Genomic DNA, 11,961 nt, shown 5'->3' with positions numbered 1-11,961 from the left:
TATTCATATTCCCATTCGTATCCCATTAACTGTTGGCAAACTAAGATTGTTTGTAGAATTTTTCATGCGCTGGGTGCGCTTTCCCATACTGTTTTCTTGTGTAAGCAGCTGGAACATTTATTAAACGTGTAGAATACTTTCCAGAGCATTACATATAGTATTATAAATTCGTTATAAACGTTTGTGATACATAAAAAATAAAACATAAGATTATCTTTTTTAAATTAGATTGAACACGGAGCAGTTTTTTTTCCTGTGAGTGAGACTGGAAAACCCATAGTGGATTAGAGCGGAACGCTTTAGAGTGCAGAGAGGAACGGGCTTTTGCTCCAGTCCTGGCTTTGCGTCCGCGCCGTTAGGAGCTAAGCTCTAGATTAGTGTATTTTTTCACTAATTTGGGGTAAAACTAGTCGATCACGAGTGGCTCATCAGGTAGATCTATACACAAGTTTACGCGGCAAATTGTGGGCGCCGCCATAACGCTACACATATGCAATTAATTTCCGCCGGAAGTGGTTTGCACAGCGTCTGCCGGTGTAAACACAGCTATTAAGATGCTAGCTTGGGAACACGGTTCCACTACTTTGACTGGAGATGGCGTTACTATCCCCCACCCGAATTCAGTACAGAACTGGGAGGATAACATGACGACGTGGCCCAGGATAACGTACAGTAATATTTGCTCCTACTTCATGCACTCCATGGCAATAGATGGAAAAGCAATGGACAATCTGAAAGCCTCCGAGGCATACCAATATCTGCACAGCAACAAAGTCGGTTGTGTTATGTCATACAAACATGATCACTTTATTTATCTAAAAGCAAATGTAGAGCCTAGCCAGTGTTTGAACAATGCGTGGCATAATGCTTGGGTGCTGGTAATTGAAGCTGGAGACGTTAAAACTGCGGGATGTACGTGTGTTGCTGGACCAGGGAGATCTTGTTCCCACTCAGCTGCGATCCTGTGGAAGGTAACTAGATTATTTGACCATTGTAGCCAAGGCCTATGTCTTTTTTATTGTTGTTATCCGAGCTACATCATAGGCGACTTGGCTAGAGTGCAATGTGTGTGTGCCATGATGATAATAATTAGGCGCGCGAGAGATGTGCGGGCGCGAACGAAACTGTATGTATGTGTGTGTGTGTGTGTGTGAGAGAGAGAGAGAGAGAGAGAGAGAGAGGCAACTTTACAGGCATGTTATTTTGTATTGTAACAAATAATTTTTATTCATGTGATGCATTAAATGTGTTTTTAATTGATTTTAAATATATTTTTATTGTAAATGTATTTGAATTAATTGTGTATAGTGTTTAGTCTATATCTGAAGTTAATTCAATAAATACGTGTTTCATACACCTCAATGTAGTCCATTGTTGATTATTATTATTATTATCCTATGCCCCGATTCTGTAAACCCTACAATATAGGCCTGTCTTTTTAGCGCAGGGGATTAGCTACTGTGAACGCGCAGCTAAAATAACAGGGACAAAATTGTGAGAGAGGGTCCATTGAGATAATGGGCCTTGCAAGTCAAAATCCATCCCTGACTATATCTCTCTAGGTAGAAAATGCTGTGAGACAGGGGAAAACCGGCCGTGCCTGCACAGACGGACAGAACCAGTGGAATGCTGGGTCTAAAAGGAATGCTGGTCAGAGGAAGATGAAGTATGTGCACTTCAAACGGCACAACAGGAAGGATCTCTACCAGCCGCCGCCAACTTCACAGCCATCCTCTACCACTCCAGAACCGGCACAGGAGGTGACACGCTTTAGGACTCATGAAGAGTGGAGGAGGAATGCACTTGCCTCACCAATGGCAGAACTTTTCAAATGCCCTGGGAATAGCCTTCTGCAGCTCTGCTTTAATGCAAATACCTCCTCCATCATCGAGCCATCACCATGTCCAGGCCTCCATCTCCTAACCCATGATGAGCACCACACACCACTGGCTTGTGTAAAATGCAGAACCTTCTACGATAAATACATTAACATGTCCACAGCCCAGCTTGAGGAAATTGAGAAGGTTACAAAATCACAGAGCAAAGAACAGGTCTGGCATGATGCACGGAGAGTGCGCATTACAGCAAGCACGGCTAAAAAGGTGCCCGCTCGCTCAAGCACGGCGCCTGACAAGTTTTTGTCTGATCACTTACACCCATCCTTCCGTGGTAATGCCGCAACCCGTCAAGGAGCGGAGGGGGAGGAACTTGCGAGGGACTATTTGGAAACTCTGGGCAACAGCATTGAAACCAAAGGCTTAGTGGTGTGCGAAAATGAACCGTGGCTTGCAGCATCTCCCGATGGAGTGATAAACAAAGACATTCTGTTGGAGATCAAATCACCTGTGATTGGAAACAAGTCACTTGCAGAATTTTCGGCAACAAAGAACTGTGAAATCACAACTGTGGCAAACATAGATAGAGTAGATTACCATATTGCCTGCAATGGTCCAAAAGGCTACTACATGCAGGTACAAATTGGGATGCACTGCACAGGGCTACAGCACTCCAAGTTGGTGATCTGGAACAAAACTGAGCACCTAGAAATTGAAGTACCCTACGACCAAGGCTTTGTCCAGGGGCATATCAAAAGGCTGCGCACATTCTACTTTGCCCACATGCTCCCGAAAATTGTTGATGATTTTGTTGAGGGAAGGTTACAGTTCTGCAGTAAATATCTCAGCATTTTAAAACCAAAATAAGCTGCCTTATTTAGGTAATGCCTACAGGAGCCAACAGATGTTTGCCTCTACTGTTTGAGTGAAAATTAAGTTTTATTTAATTTCACATTTAATTACTGCACTGAAGTACAATCATTAATTATAGGCTTTATGTTCCTTGGAGTGCTACAATTTCTTTTAACACAGATCATCATTCATAGTAAGCTCATACTGTACATAAATAACACTGGATGAATTAATTGTTTTGAGTAAACTGAAGAAATGGGTTCAACAAGAAAGATTGTGTGATTAATCCTAACAGGTATTAAAAAGTAAAATACAAAAGCAGCCCACACAAGTACATCACACTAAAAATTTTCATATATAAAAAAAAAATTAGGGATGGCCAACAATTAATCGCGATTAATCACATCCAAAATAAAAGTTTGTGTTTACATAATATATGTGTGTGTAGTGTGTATAATTCATTTGTATATATAAATACACACATGAATGTATATATTTAAGAAATATTTGCATGTATATACTTTATAATGTTTACATATATTTATACATAATTAATATTATATATAAATATTTGATATATAAATAACAAATTTTTCTTAAATATATACATGCATGTGTGGGTATTTATATGAAGAGTTCAGATGCAAAAGCCTCTAAATGCCATTTGAAATTTTCTTCTTTAATGAGGATTTTTATCAAACTAGTGTATTTAAGTTCAGTAATTTCACTTTAATAACAATTAATAGGTAATTATCATTGCCATTTAAGTGAAATCACTGAACTTAAATATACAAGTTTGATAAAAATCATCATTAAAGAAGAAAATTTCAAATGGCATTTAGAGGCTTTTGCATCTGAACTCTTCATATATACAAATTAATTATACACAGTACACACACATATATTATGTAAACACAAACTTTTATTTTGGATGCAATTAATCGCGATTAATCATTGCCCATCCCTAAAAAATCTACAATGCATGAAGTATTTGTTGTGTTTATCTGTATGTAATGAGCAACATGGCTGGGTGTTGGTAGACAAGGACACAAGGCAAGATTAAACCTCACAAGGCACTCTGATCAGTGGACTCTTCAGGTTAACTAGGCCAGCACAGATGGTTAAGATGTTGTCCAGTTTCGGTGCCATGCTGATGGGAACAGTCTGGGATAAAATCTTAAAGACCTTCAGTCTCTGTATTGCTCTTTCCACGTGTATGCGGACATTGGCTACTCGCCTGGTGCGTGTGGTCTCCTCATTGGTCAACTGATTGCGTCTGTAGGTGAATGCAGGGATGTTCAAACTCACTTTTCTCTCATCAAGCAAGTCTCGAATGGTGAACCCACGGTCCGCCATGACCTCATCACCAGCCCTCAGTAGTCTAGGAACCCACTGTCCATGGTGATAAACTTATCGCTGCTTCTGCCAGCTAGGCATCAGATATAAACATGATTAGCCCATTAGGGGCCACAGCGACGAGATATTTCACAGTGTTGCGTGATTTGTACTGGCTGAAAGTGTCACTCCTTGAGTCGTGGTTTGTGGCTCTCTGCATGGCACTTTCGGCACAGTCAATGATGCAGGTGGTTCGAGGGTAGTTCCTCTGAAACGACAAGGGCATGGTGGCATGAATGGTCTCTCTTGGAAGCCAGGGGATCAGGACTTTGAACTGTTCACCCATCACGTCAATCCAGTGACTAATCACAATGCTTGCCATGGATGTAGACACATTAAAGCGATGAGCAATATCTCCTAATATTAGGTTTAGTTTTAGCTTCATCAAGGTCATCAGGATTTGGTCAACAACAGGAAGGGTAATTGTTAGCTTACTGAAAGGCAACAACACTGTCACCAGGGTGAAAAATTGAACCATACGCACTCCTGTATACAGCCGGGACCTAGCATCATCAATGACCGTGGTGCTAGTCACAGTAGGACCCATTTCTGCCTCGCACTGTGTGGCCTTGTCAACTTTAACAGACTGTGTTGTTGAACAGTACATGTGGTCAATATGTGACGGATCCTCCCATTGGGTCTGGGCATCTCGAAATTTTGGTGTAGCAGGCTCGGCCTCACAGGCAGGCTGACAGGTTTCAGGAGCATCTAAAAAGGGAAGAGAAAACATGGATGGAGCAAAATTAATTAAGGCATAGACCATTTCTTTTACTGTGCGTCTTTGTTCCTGCCAGGTAAAAATACATTCCAGGAGAGAAACACATGATTGAATCGAAAGAAAAAATCACAAAGTCTAAGAAAGTAAACAATAAGAAAAGTAAAATATTAAGTTTTCCACAACACAACAAACATCACAATGGCAAAATGTGTATTACAACATTGCACTCACACACACGCGGGCGGGGGCGCGCGCACGCACGCACACACACACACACATCATCACAACAGCCTGCCACCTTGCATTACATTTATGATGTAGACTAAGGCACACACAGGCATGCACACACACACACACACAATTAATGATGTAGCTATCGTGGGCATTGTTTGTCCCATATCCAAAACAATCAACTGCCTCAGCAAAATACCGGTAGCAATGTTAGTGTATGACAACTTGTTCATAATTAACAGTATTGTCAACTTCATAGCTAAATTTGCTTTACTTACCCTCAGATGCAAGTCTGCGTTTCTTTATCTGGGTGGAGACAGTGGTCCGCTGAGTGAGTTGACGCCTCTTTGGCTGGGGAGGACGATTGTATCCCAACCACAACTCTGGGAAAGGATTATCCTTGGTTGGTTTTTGGTCAACAAAGTGATAGGAACAAACATAAACGGTGCGGGGTGGTTTCTTTAGATTTAATGCCTTCAGCCAGGTCCTTGATTCCGAGTCGGTATCAGGCTTGCGAAAAAATGTAAACAATGGAGCGCATGGACATTGCCTCTTCGTAGCTGGTTTGTGGTCGTAACACTCTCTATCTAACCACTCGTTCAGGTGCTTTCGCGAGTTTTTGCAACCAACTACCGCACACGTCGTTCCCGAACCACTTTTATTCATGTTGTAAGTTAATTGTTATCCTCTTTGTCACTGCGATATCAGTGCTTTGTCGGCACAACGGAGCTAGGTAGCATAACCAGCCCGCCAAAACGGAAGTGGATTGCATAAACGGGAGGAGCTTAGGATGTAGAGCGGAAACGGCTCAAAAACTTGTGTATAGATAAACTCATCTTTCAGGGATTTGACCGGCCGGGTTCACACTTCAGCGTGAGAAATCGGGGGTGTGGCGTGAGAGCTTGAGAATTGGCTCACGCTCAATGCGTGAGAGTTGGCAACCCTGCAATCATGTGTTTGACTAGAGATCTTACGGCATTAGACGCTATGCTGCTGCGTCTCAATAAAGATTCTAGAGCGTTTTTTTTTTTTTTTTGGGCTGATTCAGATCAACTCCAAAAAGGAGGACAAATGAGTGTCCGGCTTGAGGCTGCGTCGGACGCCAGACACGGAGCTTAAAATCCGGACTGTCCGGCCAAAATCCGGACGTATGGCCACCCTAAGTACGGATCTCGCCTGATCTACACAGCCTAAACCGGTAGTTCGCTGGACAGATTGCAGCCTTGGCCCTGGATAGCCTCGATCTGTTCCAGTACACCAGGGGGTTTGTTCCTCTCGCTGCCTCCTGCTCTCTGGGTGATGAGGTGATTAAAATGTGTTACCGGCTGGGGGCTAAGGAGGTCGACCCGAGGAAGCTCCCCGATCTCTCTGGTGTGGACTGGAGAGAGGCACTCTCGAGATGTCTGGAGAACTTCCTCCCGTGGTACGTGTCACGGGTGACAAAATCGCTCAGTAAACAGAACCTTCTTGAGAGTCCTGAGTTTCCTAGGGGAACGTATTGGGTGCAACACTCCACGACGGTTCCGGGTGTGGTGGAAACATGCCCGTACTGATTAGCGCTAATGCATGGCAGGTGTGAGAGAGAGAGGAGCGGCGCTCACACAGGCTTCCTGTTTCATAAGCCACAATATAAAAGGAGCATATAGAGAGTGTTTGCAGCGTGGTTGGTGGGTGTACAGTGTGTCAAGATTCCAAAGGGTTGACAAGAGCAGACATTAAAGTGGGTTGACTCTGGGCAGTGCTGGATACAGGCTTCCTTGGAAAAATTGTTGGAGTGTGGAGATCGCCCATTTGCTGGGTCAGATTGATCGTTTGTGGGAAGACTGCTGGACCGAGCTAGGGCTGGATCTGTGCTGTGGAAGGAGAGAGGAAAGATAAGTGAATTGTTTTCATCTTATGAACATTTTGAACCACTTGAAGAGGATACAGTGAATGTGGATCTGACTGTTGGAGGAGCTATGTGTTTCAGAGTGTGATGAGGAGGAATTAAAAGTGAAAACCCTGTAAACGAGCGCAACGGACGGAGTGGGGCCTCTGTCCAACCCTATCGTGTGAGTGAATTGCAGTGCTTTTGCCTTATTGATACACATTGATTTATTGCTGTGGAATTGAAGTGAACACAAGTGTGCTGTGTCTTTGTTGAGAAGTGGCCCCTATCCATGCTTACACGTTCGTGGAAGGATATTATATCTGCCCCCGTCAGAAGCCCAGAGTGAGATAGTGAACTGAAGAGAGAGTACTGTGAATGTCTTCACCTGTTCTACTTACTGTTTGAGCCCAGAAGCATACAGCATCGCTGGTAAAATAATCGTTTAACCCACTGTCGCCCTACTGTGAACTGAGGAGAGAGTACTTTGTACTGTGAAGATCCCCACCTGTTCTACTTGCTGTTTGAGCCCAGAAGCACACAGCATCGCTGGTAAAGTAACCTTATGACTCACTGTCTCCCTATTGTGAACTGAAGAGAGAGTACTGTGTACTGTGAATATCCTCACCTGTTCTACTTACTGTTTGAGCCCAGAAGCACACAACATCGCTGAGGTATACAGCAACGCTGATAAAGTAACCATTTAACCCACTGCCCTACTGTGAACTGAAGAGAGAGAGAGTACCCTGTACTGTGAAGAATCCTCACCTGCCATACTTGCTGTCTGAGTCTGGAAGTCTGCAGCACCGCTGGGGGAAAATCTGCAGCACCGCTGGGGGAAAAGTAAGCTTTTAATCCACTGCTTTATTATCGTGCACCAACGAGAGTACTCTGTACTGTGAATAATCCTTACCTGCCATACTTACTGTCTGAGTCTGGAAGTCTGCAGCACCGCTGGGGGAAAAGTAAGCTTTTAATCCACTGCTTTATTATCGTGCACCAACGAGAGTACTCTGTACTGTGAAGAATCCTTACCTGCCCTACTTACTGTCTGAGTCTGGAAGTCTGCAGCACCGCTGGGGGAAAAGTAAGCTTTTAATCCACTGCTTTATTATCGTGCACCAACGAGAGTACTCTGTACTGTGAAGAATCCTTACCCGCCATACTTACTGTCTGAGTCTGGAAGTCTGCAGCACCGCTGGGGGAAAAGTAAGCTTTTAATCCACTGCTTTATTATCGTGCACCAACGAGAGTACTCTGTACTGTGAAGAATCCTTACCTGCCATACTTACTGTCTGAGTCTGGAAGTCTGTAGCACCGCTGGGGGAAAAGTAAGCTTTTAATCCACTGCTTTATTATCGTGCACCAACGAGAGTACTCTGTACTGTGAAGAATCCTTACCCGCCATACTTACTGTCTGAGTCTGGAAGTCTGCAGCACCGCTGGGGAAGAGTAAGCTTCTAATCCACTGCTTCATTACTGTGCACCAACGAGAGTACTTTGTACCGTGAAGAATCCTTACCTGACATACCTACTCTTGGGTCTGGAAGTCTGTAGCACCGCTGGGGAGAAGTAAGCTTCAACCCCCCTGCTCCATCATCGTACATCGACGAGAGTCTCTTGAACTGTGAGAAACCTTTGGCTTAATAAAGATTGTTACTCCTTTGAAATTTATCTCTGTCTCCGGGTCCTCTGTTGTGTGCCTGTGGTGTCGGCTCCTCACGGTGGTGACTCAGTTAGAGGGGGGGTGGTTGGTCACCCGAGCGTTCCTCCCCTCGACCTGTGACAGTACGCCAGGTCATCATTTGATCTTCACGTCCTGTCCAGCCCAGAGCCTTCTCCGCTGGTCACTTCCAGCATGGAGCCTTTGTTGCTGGTCCTGTCCAGTTCAGAGCCTGCACTCCACATCAGCCCTGCCGAACCTGCGCTCCACGTCAGCCCTGCCGAGCCTGCACTCCACGTCAGCCCTGCCACATCAGCCCTGCCGAGCCTGCGCTCCACGTCAGATCTACTGAGCCTGCGCTCCACGTCAGCCCTGCCCAGTCAGAGACTGTTCACGTCACTTCTGCCGATCCAGAGACTGTTCACGTCACTTCTGCCACGTCAGAGACTGTTCACATCACTTCTGCCCCGTCAGAGACTGTTCACGTCACTTCTGCCCCGTCAGAGACTTTTCATGTCACTTCTGCCCCGTCAGAGAATGCTCATGTCACTTCTGCCGAGCCAGAAAAATTTCATGTCACTTCTACAGAGCCAGTGTCTACGGACAAGATGGTCGAGTCAGAGTCTGTTCACGTCACTTCTGCTGGTCCAGAGTCTGTTCACGTCACTTCTGCCGAGCCAGAGACGCTTTACGTCACTTCTGCCGAGCCAGAGACAATTCAAGTCACTTATGCCGAGCCAGAGACGCTTCACGTCACTTCTGCCGAGCCAGAGACGCTTCAAGTCACTTCTACAGTGCCAGTGTCTATGGACAAGATGGCCGATCCAGAGTCTATTAACGTCACTTCCTCCGAGCCAGTGTCTTCAGACAGGGGCGCAACAACCCAGTTTCAAAGGGGTATGCAGCAACAATTTTAGCACCCACCTCCATAAAAAAAGGAAAAATAAATGTAATGTAAGTGTGCTGCGTAATAAGTGAGTAGGAAGAAATGAGAGCTAACAGAAGAAAATAAGTGCAAAATTGTCGTTTATTAACACAATTAAACTATAGCTACTCCACCTTGATGATCCCCCCCTAAGAAAACTATGAGCTCCATTGGAACAGCAATACCAGTGTTTCTCACAGGATTTTAGGTAAAACTGTGGTAGGTGGACCTCTGTTTCTCTAGGGGGGTTCGGGGGCATGGTCCCCCGTAAGAAAATTTTGTGTTCTGTAATGTTAAATTCAGCAGTCTGGTGCACTTTGAGAGTTCAAAATTGAAAGCTCCAACCCATATTCAGGGTGCAAATTAAACAAAGAAAAATTTGAACCTCTTTTAGTTAGTGTCTGTCTACATTACACTACATAATAATAGTTATAATATTAATCCCATGATAGTAATAGCCATAAAGGCTATTGTTAAACAAATGCACAGAAAAATAAAGGAAACTTTCATAATTAGTTTTGCACTAATTTCTATACTTGAAAGATACTTGCGCATAATGACGTATTTCATGGGCCAGTGTGTCAGAAAAAAAAACTAAAGCTGACTTTTTTTGACCAATGCATTACACCAGCACAGCGCCGCCAATTAAGCAAAAAACAAAACAACAAACAAATGGGCCGCCGATGTATGAGTTTTGTGGGCCGTTAAGACAAATAAATTAAAAAAGGATGAAATGTATTGGCTGAAAAGCACGTCGGCCCAGCGGGAATCTCCCGGTAGTCCCGATGGCCACCGAGATATAGATAGCCTACATGCCTGATGTCACATTTTAAATCCTACCTGTTGGCTTTCAGCAAAGCATGCAGTTATTTAGCTGCTGTCGTATCAATTGACATCCCATCTCCTTTTCTCTCTTTCTTTTTCTATTTTTAGCCCCACAGCATTTTGTTTAATCCATCTTTTTCGACGACAACTCACTACTCGTACATGCTCGCTCAGCGCTCACGGCGCCCCCGCCCGCTCGGGATATTACCCGCCCCCCTTCTCCATGAGGGCACCTACTCTAGCCTAGCTGTTAGTCCTCTAAAATTTTATATAACAATGAAGGAATGCAGAAATGATTTGGAAACGCACAACGGCAGCTACATATAGAAATACAATATAGCCTATATATATATATATATATATATATATATATTTTTTTTTTTTTTTTATTATTTTTTTTTTTTACCATCGCTTTGGCGCCCCCCATTGTGCTACGGCCCTATGCGCCGCATATAGCGCATACCCACTTTTTGCGCCACTGTCTTCAGACAAGAGGGTCAAGCCAGAGACTTTTCACGTCATTTCCTCCGAGCCAGTGTCTACGGACAAGATGGCCGATTCAGAGACTGTTCATGTTACTTCTGCCGATCCAGAGACTGTTCACGTCACTTCCTCCGAGCCAGTGTCTATGGACAAGATGGCCGAGTGAGAGTCTGTTACTGTTCCCGAGCCAGTGTGTGTGCTGTCTGTTCCCGAGCCAGTGTGTGTGGTCTGTTCCCAAAACAGTTTGTGTGTGTGGTCTGTTCCCGAGCCAGTGTGTGTGTTGTCTGTGCCCAAGCCAGTGTGTGTGTTGTCAGTTCCCGAGCCAGTGTGTGTGTTGTCTGTTCCTGTTTGTGTCTGCTGCTCCTGAGGTGGTGTCTGCTATTCCTTTGTAGTTTTTCATGTTAATTAGTTCCTGATTGTTCCCAGGTGTGTTGTTAGATACTTATAATCATATCACGTAGTAAAATATAATTTATTGTTACTACTGTAAATCTGTATTAAATTATTATGGGAACTGTAACGTTATAGCAGAGAAGGAGGAAGCAGAATCCAAGTGCAAGCACATATTTTAATTATACAAAAAGGCTAATCCGGGGAACTCGACTCCAACTCAAACAGGAACACAGAGACAGCAAACATTACAACATTAAGAACTCACATGGCACAGAAACAGAAAATAAGACAAGTCCAAACCATGGGAACACATAGCATGGCATCTGGTGGTTCAGTGGTTCACTTATATCACCATACACTGTGAATGTGTAATAATTACTCTATGTATTCAACAACAAAAAAAGTACAATAATTTGTGGTAACACTTTATTTTACGACCCGCAAACAACTGAACATCCTGAACATGTTTTGCCAGAAATGTGATACATTTTATAAAAAACAGACGTACAAACTTTGCCTGGAATATATTAACAGAATAGGTACCAGTTATTTTTTAACTAATTAAATAATTTGCTTGTACATCTGCTTGTTACCCCCTTACCCCAAACTTAACATATTGTTCCCTTATACCAACACTGAAGTACACCATAATTACAGAAATATACACCGTAATTTCAGTGTAGCCTACTTACAAAGTTATTTGCAGGTTGTATATCCGCTTGTTACCCCTTTATTACCCCAAACTTAACATATTGTTCCCTTATACTTACACGG

The 11,961-nt window shown here is 43.7% G+C and overlaps 1 pseudogene across 1 annotated transcript; it reads right to left on the bottom strand.

Annotated features, from left to right (window-relative positions):
• Positions 1-3,673: 3,673 nt before the first annotated feature.
• Positions 3,674-5,855, bottom strand: LOC120485591 (uncharacterized; annotated as a pseudogene). Its single transcript, XR_016146591.1, has 2 exons — positions 5,310-5,855; positions 3,674-4,790 (listed from the first exon to the last, which is right to left on the bottom strand). The product of XR_016146591.1 is annotated as an uncharacterized LOC120485591 (transcript).
• Between the last annotated feature and the right edge of the window lie 6,106 nt (positions 5,856-11,961).

This window comes from Pimephales promelas, chromosome 15 (assembly GCF_988280905.1).
Source record: "Pimephales promelas chromosome 15, fPimPro1.hap1.1, whole genome shotgun sequence".
NCBI classification, from domain to species: Eukaryota; Metazoa; Chordata; class Actinopteri; order Cypriniformes; family Leuciscidae; genus Pimephales; species Pimephales promelas.
The sequence above is the reverse complement of the archived record's forward strand: the minus strand, read 5'-3'. Positions and strand labels throughout refer to the sequence as shown.